The 24,868-nt window shown below is 38.4% G+C and overlaps 1 protein-coding gene across 5 annotated transcripts in view; it reads left to right on the plus strand.

Moving 5' to 3' along the window:
* The window catches only part of COMMD10 (COMM domain containing 10), a 215,649-nt gene that overhangs the window by 48,289 nt on the left and 142,492 nt on the right, over nt 1–24,868 (plus strand). The gene's annotated exons all lie outside the window — the stretch shown is intronic.

The raw sequence follows: 24,868 nt of genomic DNA on the forward strand, positions 1-24,868 counted from the left end.
ACTTCTTTGTTAGAACTTTCATCATGTGTTATATATCATGCGCATTTTTATCTTCCATGGTAATGGGGACCAGTACGTAGTCCAGGTTAACAAGTCTATAAAATTTTAGGCAATTGAGTTGGGTCTCACTGTATATAATTTATTAATTCATTCAGTGTTTCAAAAGTATTGCATTTCACACATTTTAAGTTGATGAATACAGTATAAATAACAATAATATATAAAATAATATAAGTTTAGTAGTTAAGAGTTGAAGTGACTGGTATATTATGTATGCTCTACGATTTAGAAGTGGTGTAGCTTTGGGCAAGTCACTTCATCTTTATGAGTATCAGCTTCTTCATCTGTAAACTGGGGATAACATTACCTGTCGCACGGGGTTACCCAGTGTATGGAGTGCTTATTTAGTCCGATGCCTAGTGTTAGGTAAATGCGTAAAAAATGCAGGCTGCTGCCATTTTCATCATCATCGGCAATAAAACTTATTTTTGGCTAATGAATAAATAAATGCCTTTGTTTTAAACCAAAGCTGACAGTGAATTTATTTCCTGATGAAATTAATCATTTCCCTTTCCTTGCCCTCTTCCGCCTTTTTAGTTCTCGATCTTCTTTTTCATATCTATGCTTACTGAGACCTCGGGAGGGGAAGGGCAGCCTGGAAAGCCTGATGTTTTCTTACAGTGAACTAGGGAAGGCATTCCTTTAGGTTTGGGATAACAGTCTGGAACTCACTAGTTCCAGTGTAGACTGGAACTATTCTGAGTGAAGACACACACGCGTACGTATGTACAGATGTACGTACACACATTCGTATGTTCTCCAAGTGGCTGTACGCCTTCACTGTTGCATTTCTCTGGACTGTCATACGTTAAGTCTGAGTAGGTAAATGGAATTGATAGGCTGGAAGGAAACTGTTGTGACCGTATATGGGGTGTACTTCAAGCATCATTGTGTAGGCAGTGGTGGACCTTGGGATGCCTGAGTCCTTCCGGCTCCTTTATTATGTCTTCAAAATACGTTTATATGTCAGTTCTATGTTGAGACAGTAGGAATGAATGAGTAATACTTCTAGTAAAAGAGTCATGTTTTTAATCCATGTTACTCAGAAAATCTCTACAGATGTGAAATCCAGCTCACTGGGAGATAGAACCTGGAGTACATTTGTATCTCCCTGTGTGTTGCTATTTTGAAGTTTTGAACGAGCGTTTGGTTATCCATATAACTTGTAGAGCTGGAGAACCATTTGCATCGACAAACAGACGATGCAAAGAAGAGCAGCGGCCTACAAAGGAAAAGGATATTTTCTTTTTTTTTTTTTTTTTAAGTTTATTTATTTTGAGAGAGAGACAGAGCATGAGCAGGGGAAGGGCAGAGAGAAGGGGAGACACAGAATCCCAAGCAGGCTCCAGGATCTGACCTGTCGGCACACAGCCTGATGCAGGGCTCGAACCTATGAGCCGTGAGATCATGACCTGAGCCAAGATCAAGTGTCGGATGCCCAACAGGCTGAGCCACCCGAGCACCCCGATATTTTCATTTTGGTGCAGACTTAAGTGCACCTCTTTCCCTTGTATTGCCTCTCTTTCCTATGGCATTGTGTGGATTTGACCTGTTTCTCATATCTGCTAAAGAAGAGACACGTAATGGAGCATATCACAGCTGTCAGCCTGGACAGACACCTGCCATCTCCAAGCTCTGTGTGTCCCAGCTCCAAGGAGCAGTTAACCACCACACCTCTGTTCTCTCAGTGAACTGCTGTTGGGAAGATTTACTTTTTTTTCTTTTCATATTCTCCCTCTCTCTTTTTGTGATCTGGTACTCTGTTCTTTGTACTCGTGTGAGACTTTGGGAATTCTTGACAGGTGGGAATATTAGATGAAAGGAACAGGAATATGGAACATGTTTTAAAAACCATGTTTGTTAAAAGAAAGGAGAACTTTTTCTAAAAAATTTTTAAGTTTGTTTATTTGACAGAGAGAGAGAGAGAGAGAGAGGAAGCAGGGGAGGGGCGGAGAGAAAATCCCAAGCAGGCTCTGCGCTGATAATACAGAGTCTGATGTGGGGCTCGAACTCACAAACTGTGAGATCATAACCTGAGCCGAAACCAAGAGTCAGACGCTTAACCAACTGAGCCACCCAGGCGCCCAAGAAGGAAGAAGTTTTATTGAAAACAATGACAAGTTATCACTGGTTAGTGTATGATGGAAAGTATCATAGAATACAGAGTTGCCATATTATGAAATTGGCATTTGTTTAAAAAGCAGAAAACGTGAAATAAAATTCTTTTAAGTGAGTATGTTAAAGGGTATTTTTCCTGAGAGTATTCATGTATTAAAATAATTCTGAGAGGGGTGCCTGGGTGGCTCAGTCAGTTCAACATTTGACTCTTGATTTTGGCTCAGGTCATGATCTCACGGTTTGTGAGATCGAACCCCACGTTGGGCTCTGTGCTGACAGAGTGGAGCCTGCTTGGGGTTCTCTGTCTCTTCTTTCTCTCTTCCTCCCCTGCTCTCTCTCTCAAAATAAGTAAACTTAAAAAAAATTCTGAGAGGGTTAGTCAGTGAACATTATGAGAGACTCTTTTGATGGTGTTTACTTTTGAGCTGCTGAGCCGAAAACTTCCTGCAGTTCATCAAAGTGTGTGGTTTCTAAAAGTCTTTCTTCTCATTCACTTCCAACATACACATGAAAAGCGTAGCCTGCGGTGAAGTTCTAATTGCTATCACATTAGATAGCACTGTTGCACTCGTGTCCTTTCTCTTGGAACGTTCCTGTCTCAAGGCTTTCCTGTTTTGCTACTAATTTTATCATGAAAACTGGGCGATTGTAGCTTCTCTTGCAGTATTTTGATTTATATATTCTAGTTGTTTGCAGTTAATTGTCTTAGTGTTTGTCTACTGCATTTAGCAAAGTAAGATTATTTTCCTGTTCTGAGATACATCAAAAAGAGGGTTTTTTGTTTTTTGTTTTTTTGGTTTATTTCATTAGAGGGCAGTAGAGCTCTTTGCTTACCTAACCTCTGGCACTTACAGTGTTATTTGAAATAACATTCAAAATAATTTGTGAAGTCAGTAGTTGTGGGAAATGCTAAGTGTTCACATTTCTAATCTGTATATAACAATAGAGTTCTCTTGTTTCCATCAACAAAATTAGTGCCTATTAATCAGATATGTACAGAACAAATAAATGAAATCATCATGATTTCATTGTTTGTTAGTTTCTCTGATTATTTGCCAAAATGAAGTTTATTAAAAAGCCTTCAACACTATTGACTATTTTTGTAACATTCTGTCGCTTGTATTAATTTCTTTGTGAGAAAAGAGAACACAGTAATCCCAAGATAGTTGAATGGCTCTAGTATAACTACTTCCAGGCTAATCATAGTTGACATTTCTTTATTTATAGAGAATAGCAATTTTATACTTAACAAATGTTGATAATTTTGAATATTCCAAGCACCTTAACTTTAAATATCCTAAAAACACTAAAATACTTAAATTTTGCTCTTGGTTGTGCATTATTATGTTTCCCCCAGTAACTTTGCACTTCTGAGACAATCACGTTTTGTTAGTACAGTGACTCTAAAATTTTTTGGTACATCTTTTAAGAAAGAATCTTGGTGTTTCATTCGTTTCTTCTTTTGAAACAACTGGGATAAAATTGCCATGGAAGGGAACTGTCATTTACCTTAAGGTTAAGTTGGATTATGCTCAGGTTGCACAAGGTACTTTGTGGTGGGTAATTACGATTTCAAGTGAATTTAGGACTTTAAGTACTAATTTGTTGAGTTAGAGATCTTCATTCTTATTTCCAAAATGGGTGACAAATTCTATTTAGAGTGAAGAAAAAGGAGGGAAAGCCCTGTTTTAGTGCTTATTCTGTGCTAGACATGGTATCTCCTCCTTTACTTCTGGGGTGCCTGGGTGGCTCAGTCAGTGCAGCTCAGGTCATGGTCTCACGGTACGAGTGAGTTCGAGCCCTGCGTGGGCTCTGTGCTGACAGCTCGGAGCCTGGAGCCTGCTTCAGAGTCTGTGTCTCCCTCTCTCTCTGCCTGTCTCCTGCTCACACTCTGTCTCTTTCTGTCTCTCAAAAATAAATAAACATTAAAAAAAAATTTTTTTTTTTTAGATAAAATACTTCTTTAACAGTTACCTGGGTGGCTCAGTTGGTTAAACATCCAACTTAGGTCATGATCTCACGGTTCGTGGGTTTGAGCCCCACATCGTGCTCTGCACTGACAGCATGGAGCCCGCTTGGGATTCTCTCTCTCCTTTTCTCTCTGATCCATCCCCGCACCTGCATGCACTTTTTCTCTCACATGCTCTCTCGCTCTCTCAAAATAAATAAATAAACTTAAAAAAAAAATAAAGCTGTCATCATATTGAAAAAATGAAAATAAAAGATTTCTTTCTTTTATGAATGGTTATTGTTATTATACTGTTATTGTCATTATCTTGTTATTATCCCTATTTTATAGGAAGATGGAGAAATGGAAACACATAGAGATTAACCCTGAGGTTATACAACTAAAAACAAGTAGAACTGGGATTTGAAACCAGACAGTTTAACTTCAGAGCACTGTACTTTATTCATTGCTGAGATACTGCCTCTTTTGCTTATTTAATGACTTAGCAGTTGATCCCGTAATGTATGTATGTTTGAAGTTGCTGAAAGTGTTCTAATACGCACTGTTGTATCTTGTTGGTTGTTGTTCTCCATACAGTGATAGGCATATGGATTCTCAATTTCCTTTTGCTTTTCTCTGATTAAGTTGAAATAATTTTACACCTAAAGTCAATGAGAGACACTAATAAATACTTTTACATAGTAAATAAAGTTTTATGTTTTGATGTTACCTCAGTTCACTAAAGACTGTGTTTATTAACACACTTTACTATAACAGCTATATGGCATCATGGATGTTGATACCTTATGAACAAAGAAATAGGCTATATCATTAAAAAGAAAACATCCTTAGATCTGTTTATGACATTCCTTAGTAAGAGAAAAATACGTCTTTGTTCAAATTATGAACTCTTGTATTAGAAATGTGAAGTATTCTGATCTCCCTAAAAGTGATGGTTGTATTGACTGATTTTGAAGGGCCTTCAGATTTCTCGAGCTGCTCTCACAAGCAGGTCTGAATTTTACAAATACTGTATTTTTACTAATCTAATCTGTATAAATAAATATATTTCAGTATATTTCCCTTGATAATTTAAGTTTATTTTTCTCTTTAACAAAATTTTTTTTTAAATGTTTATATTTGAGAGAGAGAGAGAGAGAGGGACAGAATGCAAGTGGGTGAGGGGCAGAGAAGGAGGGAGGCATAGAATCTGAAGCAGGCTCCAGGCTCCAAGCTGTTATGACAGTACAGAGCCCACAAGGGGCTCGAACTCACAGATCACGAGATCATGACCTGAGTTGAAGTCAGATGCTTAACCGACTGAGCCACCCATGCGCCCCTATTTTTCTCTTTTTTAAAAGTTGTGCATCTATTATGGACATTTTTAAAAATATAGGAAAAAAAAGACAATTAAAACCGTACCCACAACACTGTTATGTTTTGCTATAGGACTTTCTAGTTGTTTTTTACTTTGCATCTCTTAACTTGTAAATGATTAAAAAAAAATAATGATGTTTGCATTTGGTTTAGGAAAAAATTGAGATTTTATTATTACTGTTCAGTACTTGATATGGTTATGAGAAGATAATCTCATTCATTAATCAGAATTTTTTTCCATTTTGATAAGTAGCAATTACTGCTTTTTCTAGAACATGGTCTCCTGTGATCTGAAGAAACATTCAGTAAAGTCTTGGGCTTTTTACTCACTGATTTTGATGAGAAATTTTATAAAATGAGCTTTGCTTCCAGCAGTTCTGTATTAAGATACTAATTTTCATTTGTGCCATTTGGGATGGTTATTTAGGGTTCAGAAAATTTTGAAGACAGGTCAGTGGTTTTTCTTCTCAAATGAAATGATTGATAAGTATTGTCTTTTAAAAATTGTGGTTCTTGGGGCACCTGGGTGGTTCAGTCGGTTGAGTGCCTTTGTTTTTTTCTTTAAGGTTTATTTATTATTTTCAGAGAGAGAGAGATACAGTGTGAGTGGGGTAGAGGCACAGACAGAGGGGAGAGAGAGAATCCAAAGCAGGCTCCGTGCTGTCCGTACAGAGCTTCATGTGGGGCTCGAACTCATGAGTCGTGAGATCATGACCTGAGCCGAAGTCAAGAGTCAGATGTGTAACCAACCTAACCACCCAGGCAACCCGAGTGCCTGAGTCTTGATTTTAGCTCAGGTCATGATCTCACTGTTGTGAGATCAAGCACCATGTCAGGCTCTGCGATGGGTGTGGAGCCTCCTTCAGATTCCCTTTCCCTATCCCTTTGCCCCTTCCTTGTGCAGATGCGTTCTCTCGCGCACTCTCTGTCTCTCTCTCTCTCTCAAAAAACAGGAAAAAACAGGTTTTTTTCATTAGTTAGGTTATGTATGTTTATTGTAGAAAACTTGTAGAAAATTGTAGAAATTGTAGAAAATTCCAGAGATATAAAGAAAATCTCAGAGGTTTACCCCCAAGATGCAGCCAATCTATTTGACCTATTTTATTTCCGTATTTATTCTATGGATACTTTCTTCTGAGAGTGTGATTCTATGACTTTTTTGATTTTATGTTCTGCTTTTGTCCTGTAACTCTGTAAAACTTTTTCCATATTGCTTCCAACTTACCATGCGTGTATTTTAAATGACTGTATTGTACTTTGGCTATGAAATACTATGGTTTTCTCCCAGTTCCTCCATTGTCAAATAATGGGTTTGTTTCCAGTATTTTCCTGTTATATTGTGACAAACATATTTGTGTATATATACATAGTAGGTGCTTAATGAACATGTACTGACTGACTGACTGACTGAATAAAGCCTCCTTAGTATATAGGATTATTCCCCAGGAGTATAATTAGTAGGTAAAAGGGTATAAACTAAAAAGAGGTCTTGCTATAGTTTGATAAATGGCTTTCCATAATTATTTTGGAAACATGCTCAGAAACTCAAAGGGTGCATTCAGAGGATTTAAGAGCTTCTGGAGAAAGGTGTGACATTACTATCTCACATATAGGCTCTTTCGTAACTGGTTAATTAAGTACTTTGGATAATTGTAGGAGATCAGTTAAAAGCTCAAATACTTTTGTAATATTAGAGAATCGTCCATTTTATAATTTCTTTATTCCATTAGTGTACGTATAAGGTTTCATTATGTGTGTTTTGGTTTATTATAGAACGTGCAGAAGCAATCTGATCAAATACTCTGGCAGTTATAGAAAATAGAAATAGCCCTTATTTGTGAGATAATTGCCCAGATACTCTGAGAACAAAGTCTGGTCCTTTGCAATCTAATTTATTTAAGTATTCCTAAGGCTATGTGGCTCCAGTTTTCTTGTTTTTAACTTTGTTTTGTATCCTTTTTCAGTGTGATCAGTTTCTCAACGATTTTGTCCTTTAAGGGGTCATGTTTTCTACATAAGAGCAATACAAAATGTTTTTCCTCAATTTAGTGCATATTTTGGTTTTGTAATCAATTTGACTTTCTAAAAGCCCTTATGTATTCAAGTCATATATGTACATCTTCATGATATCACAGTGAATCTCTTGGTATCTGTGTGAGAGCGTATGTGTGTGTACAAGCTTTTTTCAAATTTCAGGCTCCCTAATGGAAACTCTGCATTTAACCATGAGAAGGCTTTATAAGCTAAAAAAAATTGCTGTTTGGATACTATCTTTGAGGAGTAAAAACAAACAGAATATTAATACACAATTAGAGTGTGATAGTATTTAGTATTCATGTGGGGAAAATGATAGAAGAGTCTTGGAGAAGAAAATCCTTTCTAAAAATAATCCAGAAAGCTCATGCATTTCAGGCTTAAAGTATCATCTTTTCACTAACATTCTTTTAAAAAATTCTGTGGGATTCCAAAGTAGGTAAACAAACAGTATCACCCTTAGTTGTCTTTCCTAGCTTGGAGCCTTTTTAACTTTTTATATCCAGAGGCAATTGATAATTGTGGAATTCCCCAGACATAATAGAATATATTTAGAAGTACCTCTAAATTTTGTTTGATGTATTTTTATGGATTAGAAATGACATTAATGTAAACCAGTGGTTTAAGTATTTTGATATGAAAGTGTTTATACTGCATTAGACAACTGAACAAATAAAATGCTGTTTCAGAAATTAAATAAGCAGTAACTTTTTCAATAGCTCAGATTCTGTTCAAGAAGTACTTATTAAGGGGCACCTGGGTGGCTCAGTCAGTTGGGCGTCTGACTTCGGCTCAGGTCATGATCTCACGGTTCGTGAGTTTGAGCCCCACGTCGGTTCTGTGCTGACAGCTCGGAGCCTGGAGGCTGCTTCAGATTCTGTGTCTCCCCCTCTCTCTCTGCCCCTCCCCTGTTTGTGCTTTGCCTCTCAAAAATGAATAAATGTTAAAAAGAAATGAAAAAAAAGTATTTATTAAACATTTCATATGTAAGAGACACTAGGCAAAGTGTTAATGATATGAGAAGGTCTTATTTTCTATCATGGAGTTTACGGTCTAGCAAGCCAGTAAATATAAGTTTAGTGACTGTTACAAAAGAGGGAATATATGGAGCCCCAGAGACTGACAGCAAGTAGTTAGAGACTGTGACAGGCAGGGGAGTTTCTGGTGAGAGAAAGAGCACATGAAAGAGGATGGAGGCTTGTCTCTTGAGCCCATTGAGTATGAGGTAGCTGCAATATCCAGGTGGAGATTGGTTGGCAATCTGGGGCTTGAGAGAAAATTATAGACTAGAAACTGAGATTTGGAAATCATTGAGGGTTAGATTGTAGTTTCAGTCATGAGAATGGTGGAGATCAATCACTTAGGGAGAAAATATAGAAATTTATGAGCTCAGGATACTAGGGGGTGGGGGGGAGCTCAGTTGATTTAGCATCTGACTTCAGCTCGGGTCATGATCTCGTGGTTTGTGAGTTTGAGCCATGTGTCGGGCACACTGCTGTCAACACAGAGCTTGCTTCGGATTCTCTGTGCTCATCTCTCTCTTCCCCTCCCCTGCTCATGCTCTCTCTCTCCTATGAGCTCCTAAATTTAAAAGGCAAGTAGACTTGGAGGAGCTTATGACAACGAATAGGAAGGAGCAGTCTGAGATGAAAGGAAGAACATTTCTTGGAGAGTGAATTATGTCACATGTTCCTAAGAGGTAATAGAGAAGAAAAAAGTAAATTAACTAATTGAATCCTCAGAGCTGTGAATTAGGTCCTGATATTTTCCCTGGTTTGCTCAGTGGTTAAATATCAGTGCCTAGATTGAGTACTAGAAAGTGAGAGAGCCAAGATTTGAATCCAGGTCCGTGTGACTCAACAGCCTCAATCTCTAATCACTATACAGGGATAAAAAAGTGAATTCAGTGACATGGAGATCACTGGTGATCATTGTCTAGGGGCAGGAGGAGCTGTTTTAAGATGGCGGGTAGTATTGAATGCTGTTGAGAGGTCAGGAAAGAGAATAGGCACGTGAGTGTTGTATTTGGTTAGATGGACCTCTCTGATAACCTTGACAGTGGTCATCTCGGGTACAACTGAGAGGAAAAAGAAACTTGCTTGGATTAAACCGCGGAGAGAATGTGAGGACACAAAGTGGAAGCCACCAGATAAGTTAACTCTTTCAAGAAGCCTGGAGGTAGGATGGTCCCTGTAGGGAGTGTGGATTTAATGACTGCAGATGTTAGAGGAGGCTTGTATGCCGATGCCGCAGATTCATGGAGAGAGAAATTGATAACGCAGCACAGAGAGGGATATAATTTTCTTGAGAAAGTGAGAAGTTGCAAGATCCAGAGTGCAAATGGAAGGGTTGGACTGTGAAAGAAGTGAGAACATGGCATTTGTTGTAATAGGAAATAAGAGTATGGGTTAGGTATGTAGTTTTGAGTGTTGGAAGAGAAATTTGTGTCTGATTCCTGCTTTTTTCTCCAGGCAGCTGAGGGAGTGGGTAGGTTTAAGAGGTTTGAGAAACAGAGGAGAAAGTATGAAATAGTATTTTGTATACTGGGAAAATGAACAAACTCGGGATTTTAGTCTGCTTCACTGTGTTGAACAGTGCTGATTGCCCATTTGCAATTTGTGGCCATAAATTTAAAATGGGAACTGTTGGAAGGTTGTACATTTTTCTTGCTCCATTTTTAGCTGCAGAGGTAGAGCAGGTGGGTAATTGGATTTAATTAGGGTTTCATCTTTGCCTGGGGTATCAGATGAAGGGAGAAAGGGAGAAAGGATGGCCTGTGTGTAAGAGGGAGTGATTCTAAATTGAGTCAGGCAGAGAGACAGCATAATGTGTGTTGGGGGTAGGTTGTTGGAGAAGAAATGGCTGGAGACAGAAATGGAACCCCGAGCCACAGCCTCCCTAGAGTAGGTTGTGGTGTAGAGGGCCCTCAGATAGACACATTAGGTCCAGGATCACTCGGGGAGTTTTTAATTGGAATCTTCAGACTTCTTTGGCTTGGTCTGGTGTATGGCAAGCATGTCCTTTAAGAGAGAGAAGTAGATAAATGTAAAACCTATCGTCTGATCTTGTCGGAACGTTTAGCCCTGCATCAACTTGGAAACTGAAGTGGTCCAGATATATGAAGATCTGTTCCATATCTAAGAGTTCTTAACGTGTGGCCACTGGCTACACCTTGGTCTGTTGCTTCCTTGGCTGACGATATACCCAACAGCTGCTGGAAAATACTGGAGTAGTTCACAGTGAGCCCTCTATATTAACGATACTACAGCCAGAAATCAATTAAAATGTGTAAAATGTAAATGTTTTATGTCTCAACTGAATTTATTAACTTTTGAACACCGTTGGTGATTTTCTGAATTGCTTTTCTAAATCTAGTACTCTAATTTGGGAATGGTACTGTAAATTTTAGATTCAAGAAACAGTAAAGTTGGCTAGGCTAAGTTTTCTCGCAAGTAAATTGCAGTGTTGAATATTGAATCAGTTCTGATAATTTTGGCAAAAAAAAAAAATTAACAATTTTCTCTCCTGGCCTAATTTATGTGAGATTTTAAGCATTTTTGCTGTTATGTCACCATGTGAGTGCTTAAATGTATCTTTAATAGATTATGTAAATTGTGTTTCTTTAAAATTTTTTCATTCCTTTTTCTGAGAAGTATTTGGAGAAAATTAAACTTATATGAAGAAGACTCACTTTGTTATATAATATATTTCTCTCCTCAGAACAAATTTTTGGGCACTATTGACTGTTTTTATGGTATTGGGGAAAGTAAAGATTTTTCTTTATGTTGGTTTTTTTGGTTGTTTGTTTTTGTTGTTGTTTTAACTTTTCTACTATCCTTAATACTTACCCCGAATTATGTAATCTTTAAAAATCATCTCATGTCTGTATATAAAGTGCTTTAATGATTTTAATCAGATCCTCAAGTCTTGGGTCACCTGCCCTCTTATTTGGAAGTGTGGCCGTCCCAAGATTCCTGGTCATTGCGAGTCTGTGGCCGTTTACATGTTTGTGTGTAGCATCTGCTCAGTGTCACAGGTTCTGTGTTTCCGGTCTGTATTTGGATGACATGTCTGAGGGTCTGAAGGCAGCTGTTCAGTTAGTGCACAGACTGTAGTCACTTTCAGTCACCTTATACAATGGGGAGTGGAATTCACACGCAGTGGGAACATACCACAGCTAGGGCTTTTAGATGAAATAAGGGGAGCAAGTCGGGCCGGTGGAGCAATGCTGTCCTTGTCTTACCACTTACCCCACCTCTTGCTATTAGCAGAAACAAGAGGCAGAATAGAATCTCATTTTTGCACATCTTGGTAACTTGTTCATAAAAGTTTTGATCCTAATTAATGAAGTGACCGACTGTATACCATTTTTACAACGTCATATTTTGTTTTTAAAACTTGTTTTGTGGGGCGCCTGGGTGGCTTAGTCAGTTAAATGTCGGACTCCTGATATCCGCTCAGGTCATGATCTCACAGTTCATGAGTTCGAGCTCTGAGTTGGGGTCGATAGAGCCTGCTTAAGATTCTTTCTCTCTTTGCCCCTCCTCCCCCCCTTCAAAATAAATAAACTTAAAAAAAATAAATTGTTACTTTTTGGAGTTTATATACATAAAATTTGCTGATACTCAGTAAATATCATAACATCAGTGAAATGCTATATGTTTGTTGTAGTGGTTGTGGTTAGTTAACAAAAAAACGTAGCTGACAAATTATTCAGGGTGAAGATAAAATGTAACAATAAGTGAATGTGTAAAAAGAAAGTCCCTTTTTTTTTTTTAATTTAGTTTGAGAGAGTGTGCATATTCACATTTGAGCAGGGCACGGGCAGAGAGAGAGAGAAAGAGAGAATCCTAAGCAGACTCTGCACTGTCAGCACAGAGCTCTATCTACTTGGGGTTCGATCCCACGAACCATGAGATCATGACCTGAATGAAAAGCATGAGTCAGACGCTTAACCAGCTGAGCCACCTAGGCATCCCATGATAATAATTTTGAATGAGATATTTTAATTGATATATGGCTTTCTGAGTATATGTATTATAAACTAGTTGTTTCCCACCATAGAGCATTACGTTGTAAATACCTTTCAACCTTTCAATGTCAATAAATGAAATTTTACTCAGCAATATCACTTTAAATGGCTGCAGAGTATTGTGTTGTTTATATATTCCATCTTCTTTTTCTTTTTCTTTTCTTTTTCTTTGGGGGGGGTTAAACATGGTTTATTTTTCAAGTAATCCTTCAGCAATGCCTTTCCTTTTGAAGCCATATTTAAGCCTTTTGGTAGACACGAACATTATTGGTCAGTTAAAATAAGGGAAGTAGATCTTAGAAATGATTCCATGTGTTAGAATTCCAGTAACTGCTAGAGTAATGAGTTTTTATTTCAGGGTAAGCTGTCTTTCCAGGGTTTATCATGTTTGGACATTTAGTCCAGAACATCCTTTTTTTTTTTTTTTTTTATTATTATACTTATTTTTTATTTTATTTTTTAAGTTTTCATTTAAATTCAAGTTAGTTAATGTACAGCGTAATATTAGTTCCAGGTGTACAATATAGTGATTCACCTCTTCCATACATCACTCAGTGCTCATCACAGCAAGTGCCCTCCTTAGTCCCCATCACCTATTTCACCCATCCCCCACTCACCTCCCCTCTGGTAACCGTCAGGTTGTTCTCTAGAGTTAAGAGTCTGCTTCTTGGTTTGCCTCTCTCCTTTTTCTCTCAATGATTGTGTGTTTTGTTTCTTAAATTCCACATCTGAGTGAATTATATGGTATTTGTCTTTCTCCCACTGACTTATTTTACTTAGCATAATACTATCTAGCTCCATCCATGTTGTTGCAAATGGCAAGATTTCTTTTTTTTTTGATGGGTAATATTCCATTGTGTGTGTATATATACATATATACATATATATGTGTATATATCTCTGTGTGTGTGTGTGTATATATATGTATATATACACATATATATGTATATATACACATACACAAATTGCATCTTTTTTATCCATTCATCAGTTGATGGACATGTGAGCTATTTACATAATTTGGCTATAGTATATAATGCTGCTGTAAACATGGAGGTGCATGTTGGAATGGCTTTTAAATTTGTATGTGTGTGTTCATTAATTCATGAGGTTCTCAAACAGTGTTTGCTTCCTTCTTTCCTCTCTTCCTCCCTTTCTCTTCCCCCCTTCTTCCTTTCTTCTTTATAATGGAGGAGAAAGCAGTTTCTTTCAGAGCTATCCCATTTTATCTCAAGGAGTTCCAGCCCGACCATCTTATTAACAGGGTAATTTTATCCATGCTTAAAATCCTGCCACTTCCTTGATAAGGACAATGTAATAAATACTCCAAAATAACCCAGCAGTAAAACAAAGAGAGTTACTCAGGTATAACTTTATTTATGAAATGAGCAAAAGCAAAAAGAGATCTTAGATGGATATGGCAATGGATTCTTAGGGTAGATATCAAAAACACGAACAGCAAAGGAAAGAAGATAAATTAGACTTCCTTGAAATGAAAAACTTTTGTGCATTGAAGGACTGTGAAGAAAATGAAAAGATAACCTAAAGAATGGAAGAAAATGTTTGCACATCATATATCTGCTAAGGGATTTGTTTCTCATATATTTGACGAACTCCTGCAACTCAACAACAAAAACAACTCCACTAAAAAATGGGCAAAGGACTTGGATAGACATTTCTCCAAAGAAGATGTACAAATGGCCAAAAAGCCCGTGAAAAGATAATGCATCATTAGGCATTAGGGGAATGCAAATCAAAACTACAAGGAGATATCACTTCACACTCATTGGGGTGGCTATAATTACAAAGAGAGAGGAAGGAAGGAAGGAGGGAAGGAAGGAAGAAAGAAAAAGACAGAAAATAGGTGTTGTTAAGGATGGGGAGATATTAGGACCCTTGTAATTGCTGTAGGGAATATAAAATTGGTGAGCCCCAATACTTTGTCAGTTCCTCAGAAATTCAAACATAGTATTATCATATGACTCTGCAGCCCCACTGCTAGATATATATCAGGAAGGACTCAAGTCAGTAAATGTACATGTGTGTGGATAGCAGTATTAGTCACAGTAGCCAGAAGGTCCGAGATGTCCCATCAGTGGATGCATGGAGAAACAATGTCTGTAAATATGTACAAAGGAATATTATTGAACCATAAGAAGGAATGAAGTACGATATATGCCTCAGTGTGGATGAACCTCAGAAACATTTGCTTAGTGAAAGAAACCAGACCCAAAAGGTCACATATTGTGTGATTCCCTTTGTGTAAAATATCCAGGTTAGGCAAATCCATAGAAGCAGCAAGCAGATCAGAAGCTGCCAGAGCCTGGGGGAGGGAAGGAAGGTAGAGGAGTGACAGCTTAAAGGTTAGGAGTTTCTTTTTGAGGTGAGGGAATGTTCTGGAATCAGAGAGTGGTAATATATTGTGAATGTATCAGGAACCACTGAATTGTGTACTTTAAAGTGATTAAAATGGTAAATTTGATAGACATCAGGAAAGAGAGTAAGGGAAACTGACTTTAGGAATAATTCAACCTTCTTCCTAAGTTTATTGATGAGGAAGGTCAGGCCCAGTGAGATTAAATGATTTGTCAGTTATTTTTTGCACAGCCAGATGAGATCCTTGTCTGACAGAATGGAGGGGACAGTGGATTTAAAGTGACAAAACTGGGGCGCCTCAGTGGCTCAGTTGGTTAAGCATCCGACCCTTGATTTCAGCTCAGGCCATGATCTCACTCATGATTCATAGGATCACGCCCTGTGTTGGGCTCTGTGCTGACAGTGCGGAGCCTGCTTGGGATTCTCTCTCTCCCTCCGCCCGTCCCCTTCTCATGCTCTCTTTCTCTCAAAATAAATAAACATTTTTTTTTTAAAGGTAAAATGATAAAACTGAGTTTAAATTCTTAGAATGTGGGCAAGAATCTGAATTTACAGCAAACTTCCCTTTTTGAAAATGTGGCTAGTAATACCTCTCTTAGGATTATTGTTGATAGAACTCATTGAGATAATGTCAGCAAAATGCCTGTTAGAGGGAGTCCCACATAGTAGGTACCTGATGTTAATTGAATCTGAATTTGCAATGCTGTAGTCTAACCTTGTGTTAGGAACATAAGTTTTTCTGGCAAATTTTTTTAGGAATGTATTATCTTGGAAGTACTTGAGTGCCGGCTTTATGGCTTATACGATAGTTTGCTCTTTAAAAAATACTGTGCAGCATTACAGTATTCTAGCTTCTAAGCAGGCTCTTAGAATTGAGATTGAATTGTCTGTAGCCATCGTTTTTAACAGATCACTGTTGCATTTCTCTTACTTAGTAGAAAGGATTCCCAAATGAATATGGAGGAAGAATACTACTTCCTTAATTGCTAATACTGCATTGTAGGCTACTTGAACTCCCTGTGGGACTTTTTTTTTTTTTTTTAACCCACAGTGACCTTTCATAGAGTGTGTGCTCTGAGAGACCAAACTGGCATGGCAGTGTGCCAACTATAAGTGTAATTTTCTGTGATATTAAATCATCTTTGCTTTTATTTGATCATTCTCAGTGACAGTACTTTCTATTTACTTAGTAGCTTTCAGCAGGGCTCAAAACTCTGCAAATATTGAGCCTCAAAACACTCCTTTGAAGCAGGCATACTGTAATCATCCATATTTGTCAGGAGAGGAGGAGGATGTTACCACTTCATTGTTAATACTGTAATAAGAGAAGAAATAGTCTATTAAAAATCGGTTGCTAATTAGAGGATGGTTTTCTTTGAAAATGAGAACCAGGGGCGCCTGGATGGCTCAGTCGATTAAGTGTCTGACGTCGGCTCAGGTAACGATCTCACCATTCATGGGTTCAAGTCCTGCATTGGGCTTTCTGCTGTTGCCATGGAGTCCACTTTAGATCCTCTGTCTGTCTCACTCTCTGCCCCTTCCCTGCTCATGCTCTCCCTTTCTCAAAAATCAACAAACATTTAAATGAATAATAAATAAATAAAGTAAAATAAAATAAAAAAGAAAATGGAAACCAAGTTTTTCTGCCTCATGTAGACGATGCTCAGGATTTCCATCCTCATTTTAATTTGCCTATTTTCTCTACTTTTCAACCGATTGTAATGTGTATTGACTTCTTCAGATTCTCAAGTACAAGAAGAAAGTTGCAAGCGTGTACCTAAAGTAGTGTAACTGAACTATATCAGTTGTCAAGTCTTTTTGTTCTAGACAGATCAGTAGAGTAATTTATATATTTTTTTAGCTTTGAGGGTGAGTACTGTGTAGTCAGTTGTAAGTTACATGACAGTCACCTCCTCAAATATTTTAGGTTGGCATGGCAATGACTAATAATACCACTGGCATGTAAGTGTGTTTATGCTTCGCATTGATGGTATGCATTTTATGAATAAAGTACTGCCTAATCCAGTATCTTTTGGCTGTTTGTTTCTTGAGCGGTGATCTTTGGAGATGGGGAGATACCCTATAGGTTAAGATACAGAACAAGCTTAAAAATGCGGTTTAAAATGGGGCCTACTTAATGACAATTCCCAAAAAAAGATAAAACATTTCTCATAAGGAAATTTAGTTTGTTGTTTTTGTTTGTTTTTTAAAAATTTTTTAGTTAACATACAGTGTAATTTTGGTTTCAGGAGTAGAATTCAGTGATTCATCACTTACATACAACACCCAGTGCTCATCACAAGTGTCCTCAATACCCATCACCTATCTAGCCCATCCCCCACCAACCACCCTCCATCAACCCTCAGTTCTCTGTTGTTAAGTGTCTCTTGTGGTTTGTTTCCCTCTCTTCTCTTCCCCCCCTTCTCGCATGTTCGTCTGTTTTGTTTGTTAAATTCCACATGTGAGTGAAATCATAGGGTGTTTGTCTTTTTCTGATGTACTTACTTTGCATAGCATGGTATGTTCTAAGCTCCATCCACATCACTGCAAATGGCAAGATTTCATTCTTTTTGATGGCTGAGTAATACTCCATTTTACATGTATATATAACACATCTTCTTTATCCATTCATCAGTCAGTGGACATTTGGACTCTCTCCATAGTTTGGCTATTGTTGGTAATGCTTCTGTAAACATTGGGGTGCATGTACCCCTTCAAATATGTGTTTTTGTATCTTTCGGGTAAATACCTAGTAGTGGAGTTGCTGGGATGTAGGGTAGTTCCGTTTTTAGTTTTTTGAGGAACCTCCAACACTGCTTTCCAGAATGGCTGCACTGGTTTGCATTCCCACAAGCAGTGCAAAAGAGCTCCCCTTTCTCCGCATCCTCACCAGCATCTGTTGTTTCTTGTGTTGCTAATTTAATTTTAGCCATTCTGACAGGTGTGAGGTGGTATCTCATCGTGGTTTTGATTTGTATTTCCCAAATGATGAGTGATGTTGAGGATCTTGTCACGTGTCTGTTAGCCGTCTGGATGTCTTCTTTGGAAAAGTGTCTTTTCGTGTCTTCTGCCCAGGGAATTTGGTTTATGCTAAGAAGCAAATCCATAAGTTGCCTTGCGGTCGGTTAATATGGGCCAGGGCCCGTTTGGAGGCCGAAGGGACGTCTCATTTCTTCTTCATACTATATACAATTTGCAGTTGTCTGAGATATCTTGTTGTCTCCACTTCTCTGCTGCTGAACTCTGGCCAGCCCGGGTGGGTGGGGCGGGTTGAAGCTGAATCTTAGCAGCTGCAGTGCAGACAGTAACTGCTATACAGATTCTACCACATTCAAGCAAGCAGGAGGATAACGGTAATTTTATTGACCACTTAATATATGCCAGGTATTCTTTGTGCTTTGATGCTTTGTCTCATTGGACCCTTGCACTTAATAAACAGTGAGGCACTTTTTATTATTTGCCCAGGAGGACTGAAAATAATTTACAATTTAATAAAGTAGCCACCGTTCTAACATAATGATTACTTTGCCTCCTGCTTTTAGTGTGGCTCATGGCTAGTGCCTATTCTCACAGTCTATGTTTTTGTTTTTTAACGTTTACTTATTTTTGAGAGAAACAGAGCGTGAGTAGGGGAGGGGCAGAGAGAGAGGGAGACACAGAATCCGAAGCAGGCTCCGGGCTCCAAGCTGTCAGCACAGAGCCCCATGCGGGGCTCGAACCCACAAACCGTGAGATCATGACCTGACCCAAAGTCAGATTCTTAACCGACTGAGCCGCACAGGCACCCCAGCAGTCTTTATGGTTATATCGTTGCTCTTAAACATTTTGTTTTGATGGCCATGAAAATCTCCTGAGGGTAGGTGATTTATTTCCATTTGCCAAGTGTGAGGAGTCAAAGACTGACCTTGATAGAGATGAGGCTGAGAATTGTTCCTGTTCTTTTTGGCAGGGCTGTCTGGGTGATCAAGTACTTATAGTACTAGGGCATCAGAGAATTTCTGGTAGGAAAATAGTCTGCACTGAATTTTTCTAAAGTACATCTCCACAGCTGTAGAGCAAGTAGGGAACAGGTCAGCTGAGATACCGACTGAGCCTTTGAGCCCTCGGGCAGCCAGGCAGGGTCTCCCGGCACTGGTGTTTTCCGATCACACCCAGCCGCTAGCTGACTTGTGGACACTGTAAAGTACAAACATTATCATTTGCTGTCAGTGCCAGGATGGGAGTTAGGCTGAGGAAACAGAATTTCCCTCAAAAATGGTAGGAAGTAGAAATTGTAAAATATTTTGTCTTTTTTTAAAAAACCGAATTCACTCTCTCATCTTCTGTTTAATTGCTGGGAGGATATTGTATTCAAGGTTGAAATTTACAGTTAGCAGTTTATTGTTAGTGATCTCAGAAGTTAGCAGTAGTGATTTGCAGAAAAATATAAGCATTTCCTGAATGCTGTGTCTACTGGCTGATGGTGTGGATTGACTGAGGGCAAATTTGACCTGTTTTCTGAGGATGCCTTTCACCCCCATTATTCTGTTGGGGGAAGTTTGGTTTACTAGCAGTTTTAGGTAATTTTTGAAGCTCTGACATAAAAATTCTTTTAGATAGTGAAGATGAGCTACTTCATCACTGATTGACAAACAGCAAGTTGACCCAAATCAGTTTCGAAGTGGATTCACAGACCACCTTAATTATTGGCACATTCTCATTTCTGCCAGCCTCTCCCACAAACCCTCATAGTTTTGTTTTTGCACCTTAATGTTAAAAAGCATCATGATCTCTTTTTTTCTTTTATGTACAGTGTCACCTCATCTAATGGGGAAACAGGTTTTAGAGTCTAAGGTCATGCAGGTGATGATGATCTCACGGAGAACACACTTTTTTTTTTTTTTTAATGTTTACTTATTTATGGGAGACAGAGAGAGACAGTGTGAGTGGGAGAGGGGCAGACAGAGAGGGAGACCCAGAATCCAAAGCAGGCTCCAGGCTCTGAGCCGTCAGCACAGAGCCTGACACAGGGTCGAACCCACGAACAGTGATATCATGACCTGAGCCGAAGTCGGATGCTTAACCAGCTGAGCCCCCCAGGTGCCCCTTAGACAAAGGGAATCCCTTAGGAGCACATGGCATTGGACCCCAGCATCACATTCCTGTAAGGACATGTCACCCATTTTACTGTCCTTTGGCAGTTTGTTTGAACAGTTCAGTGTTTCTTTAGTTGAACATTTAGAGAGCATGTATGTCCTTTAGCACTGGAATCGCTGTTAGCCCACATGGGACCTCAGCTTGCATTGACTGGTGATACTGGGGATGGACATTTTCCACCTCACTCCAGGACTTAAACTCGTTCAGGCAAATGGTGGGCCTAACTGCCTGCATTATTTGATTCTGTCTCTGTTCGCAAAGGGTATACTTGAGGTCATATAAGGGAATCATAGTTGAATTCACAAATTCAGTATCTTGTCACTCCATTGTGTCACCTGATACTTGTTCTGTACGTGCTTTGTCCCTCATATGTTTCACTTATGCCTTCAGGTTCTTATTTCTGAGAATTTAAAAGTACTACTGTGTTCATTAAGAAAGTCCCCTGCCTGTTACCAATCTCCTACTGATGTATAGGATTAGAGCCTGTTAGGAGAGAGAAAAGGCTTTAAATAGAAGCTCACCGGAATTCTGTATTTGTTGTCTAAATATATTCTTTAAAAACCTTGCACATAAACATTCTGTGTGCCCAGTGAAAAAAGGAAGGGATAAGATAGTGAAGGTGATAGTTGCTAATTTTTAAATTGACAGGGCAGAGTGTATCTTGACCTAATTAGTGCCAGTTTGAAGAATACTAACTCTGATATGATTCTCTGTTTCCTCCAAATATATTGAGCTGGGTTCTAATTGCTACCCACCAAGCAATTTTAATTGGATTTAGATTCAGATACGGCTGTCCCATGGTTTCCACTCTTGTAGACTCGACTTAGGCCGCTTTATACAGTAGGGGTTTGCCTTTATTTATATTAATAACATTAAACACCTATTTTTCTTCATTCTAGGCCATTAAAACCTATCACAGTCATTAGTGTAAGAAGAATTCTAAAAGTCAATTATCGTAACATTAAGACCTGAAAATTTTGAGAGCTGTAACATTTAATTTATTATGTTTTAAAAGGTTTGGTTGAAGATTACTATTTGTGGGGTTTTTGGGTTTTTTTCCACATTAATATTGTTGCAGAGAGGGTTTAGACTCTATTACTAAATAGCTGTGTGTCCTGAGACAAAGCATTTGATGCTTTGCCTCTCTGATCTTGGTGCTATCCTGTCCAAAATAAAGGGCTCAGATTAAGTGATTTCTCCCATCCAGCTCATAAATAAGTCCGTATTAGATTTTGACAGACAATGGAGAGTGAGGTTGATGAATTTCAAGGTGGTGTTGGCGTTGGCATTCAGTGAAAACAACACAGGCTTCAGAATCACACTGTTAGCCTCTTAGGAAGAATCTCAAGCAGGTTACATATCTGCTTCGGGCTCAAATTCTAATCTGAAAATTTGGATAATAAGAGCTACCCAACAAGATTTGTCTGAGAACTAAATATGATAGGAAACGCAAAAGTGTCTATTACAGTACAGTTTAGTTCATGGATATCCTTATCCCTTAAAGATAAGGTGAGGACAAGGCAAATTGAAATGCCTCACCCTTTATAAGGCTGTTACTGAGTTTTGCCAAAAGTGGAACTGGCTGTGAAAGTAGAGGCATAAAGAAGACAATTCTTTGAATCTTTAAATATTCTCTCTAATATCTTTAGGATGAATTACTTTTGACAGCAGTTGGAAGAACATATTTAAGGGAAGTTTAGGTCTGTCACAAGATGTTACTGAATTTTCTTCTTTAGCACTAGTAACCTTCTTTTCTTTTCCTGGAGCATTGGAACTTAAATCAGAAATGAATACTAAGTAAACTTTCAGGCAAAAAGCTGGATCCAGTTCTGTTGCTTTTATAGTGACTTTGGACTCATCACTTAACAGCTATGTACCTCTTTAGAGATAATGCCAATTTTAGGGATACTAGAATATACGCACTATCTTGAATATTTAAAGGAAACTGGCAAGTATCAAAGAATATGGACCATCAGAATATTTTGGAGGAATGGCCTCCAAGGAGGCCTATACAAGGAGTAAAAGCCTATAAATTTGTCAGTGTTTTCTGTTAGTACCTCATTGGTAAGAAATCTTAATGCGGTAGACTCTGTTTTGAATTTGTGGCTCTTGGGGCGCCTGGATGGCCCAGTAGGTTAAGCGACTGGCTTCAACTCAGGTCATGATCTCATGGTTCGTGAGTTCAGGCCCCACATTGGGCTTTGTGCTGACAGCTCAGATCCTGGAGCCTGTTTCAGATTTTGTGTCTCCCTCTGTCTGTCCCTCCCCCACTCAGGCTTAGTTTCTCTCTGTCTCTGAGAAAAAGATACACATTAACATTTTTTTTTTTTTTTGAATTTGTGTCTCTATAGTTGGTATCTTTTAAAAATTACTGGATATTTAATTATAATCTAGTTGGCATGTAGCCTTGAACTGAGCGTATGGGGTAATGATAGTGTACCTTTACGCACTGATTTGTCAAATAAATTATTGGTAGATCAGGTGTGGTAGTGGTATTTGTTTGAACTTAGGCTTTGGTTTGTTATTTTCTGTTAGGATTGCAAAATCTTAACTTTTATCACTGGAGTTGGGCTAACCATTTGGGCTTATTGTGTTAGCTGTTTGAATCAACTGGAAAAAGCCACTAAGAATCTACCTTGATATTTAACTATACAAAAAGCTGTATGCTTAAGGGAAACCCTATCCCTTTGCTTACAACACATGAGAGAGCATAACTTTGAATGTTTGATCAATGGCAGGAGCTAGGACTATATCTGCTCAATTTTAAAATAAAAGTAAAGAAGTTAGAAGTAGGTAAGAGTATAACTTATTATGGAAAAATGTGTAGAAGATAAAAATTAGGGAAATTATCAGCATTCCAGTTTCACATTTGTGATGAAGATCTCAGAAGTTACATGGAGTGTCTTTAAATTTTGAATTTCTAGCCAGAGAAAAGTCATTTTTTATGAATACTTCTTTTTAAAAAAATTTTTTTTTAAATGTTTTTATTTATTATTGAAAGGGAGAAAGACAGAGCATGAGTGGGGGAGGGGCAGAGAGAGAGGGAGACACAGAATTTGAAGCAGGCTCCAGGCTCTAAGCTGTTAGCACAGAGCCTGAATCGGGGCTCGAACTCCCAGACTGTGAGATCATGACCCGAGCCGAAGTCGGTTGCTTAACCGACTGAGCCACCCAGGCGCCCCATGAATACTTCTTTACAAAAAAATAGCCACTGACTTGGTTCTTAAATATTTAGACTAAGTCCTGTAGAAATTTCATCTGAAATGGTTTTAGCAGCATGCAGTATTCATAATTATAAAATCAGCATGCTGTTTGGATCTTCTAAAACTGGTTCAGGAAATTTACTTAGTACTTACTGGTTCAGGAAATGTGTAAGCGACCTTGAGATTTTTTTTCTTTTAAATTTTTATTTTAATTCTAATTAGTTAACATACATTGTTACATTGGTTTCAGATGTACAGTATAGTGATGCCACATACATCACCCTGTGCTCATCGTGACTAGTGCGCTCCTTAATCCCCAGGAATTTTTTTTATGTTTCGTTTTTTTATAATTTTTTTTAATGTTTATTTATTTTGAGAGAGAGAGAGAGTGAGAGAGACAGATTGTAAGTGGGGGAGGGACAGAGAAGGAGACACAGAATCCGAAGCAGGCTCCAGGCACCCAGCTGGCAGCACAGAGCCCAGTGTGGGGCTCCAACTCACTAACTGTGAGATCATGACCTGAGCCAAAGTCAGACGCTTAACCGAGCCACCCAGCTGCCTCTGGAGCTTTTTCTTTTCTTTCTTTCTTTTTTTTTTTTTTTTAACAATACCATTCACAGTGGTGTCCTGTCAAGGAAGCTTCAGTGAAACTGAAGCAAAAAAAGTTTTTTAATGTTTGTTAGTTTTTGAGAGAGAGAAAGACAGCATGAGTGGGGGAGAGGCAGAGAGGGAGATACAGAATCCGAAACAGGCTGCAGCCTTGAGCTGTCAGCACAGAGCCTGACGTGGGGCTCGAACTCATGAACCGCGAGATCATGACCTGAGCTGAAGATGGCACTTAACCAACCGAACCATTCAGGCACCCCTGAAGCTAATTTAAAATTACTTAAGATTGGCGCTTGGTCAAGAGAAACTGTTTCACCTACCATTTCCCTCAATTGAAAATAACATAAGCAGAGAAGTAGATTTAAAAAAAAATATTATGGGTGAGTTTGTTTTCATTAAACCCAGGAAAGTAAACTTATAACAAATTCCATTGTTGATATAAACAAAATATTTACATCTAAAATGTTAGGAGTCTCAGCTTTTCAGTTAATGTTCTGGAAAAATATTAACCATTAAAATATACATTCAAATAATGTGAATGGAACACACAATTTTTTGCCTCAGGTTCCAAGCACTTTATCAAATAACGAATAGAACTTTACAGTAGTATTACTACTGTTTCTCCTCTCCTAGCCTTTTGCTGCTGCTGCCATGCATTTTTCTTACATATGTTTTAAACCTCACACTATATGACGGTATTTGTTTAAACAGATCAATTATCTTTTAAATAAATTTAATTAAAGATCCAAGTCAGTTGCCCTAAGGGAGATTATCAGGATGGGCCTGACCCGTCTGACTCATTATTTTTATTTATTTTTTAAAAATACGTTTTAGGGACGCCTGGGTGGCTCATTCGGTTAAGCATCTGACTTCGGCTCAGGTCATGATCTCACTGTTGGTGGGCTCGAGCCCCGCATCAGGCTCTGTGCTGACAGCTCAGAGCCTGGAGCCTGCTTCAGATTCTGTGTCTCCCTCTCT

The sequence above is a fragment of the Acinonyx jubatus genome, chromosome A1 (assembly GCF_027475565.1).
Source record: "Acinonyx jubatus isolate Ajub_Pintada_27869175 chromosome A1, VMU_Ajub_asm_v1.0, whole genome shotgun sequence".
In the NCBI taxonomy this organism is placed as follows: domain Eukaryota; kingdom Metazoa; phylum Chordata; class Mammalia; order Carnivora; family Felidae; genus Acinonyx; species Acinonyx jubatus.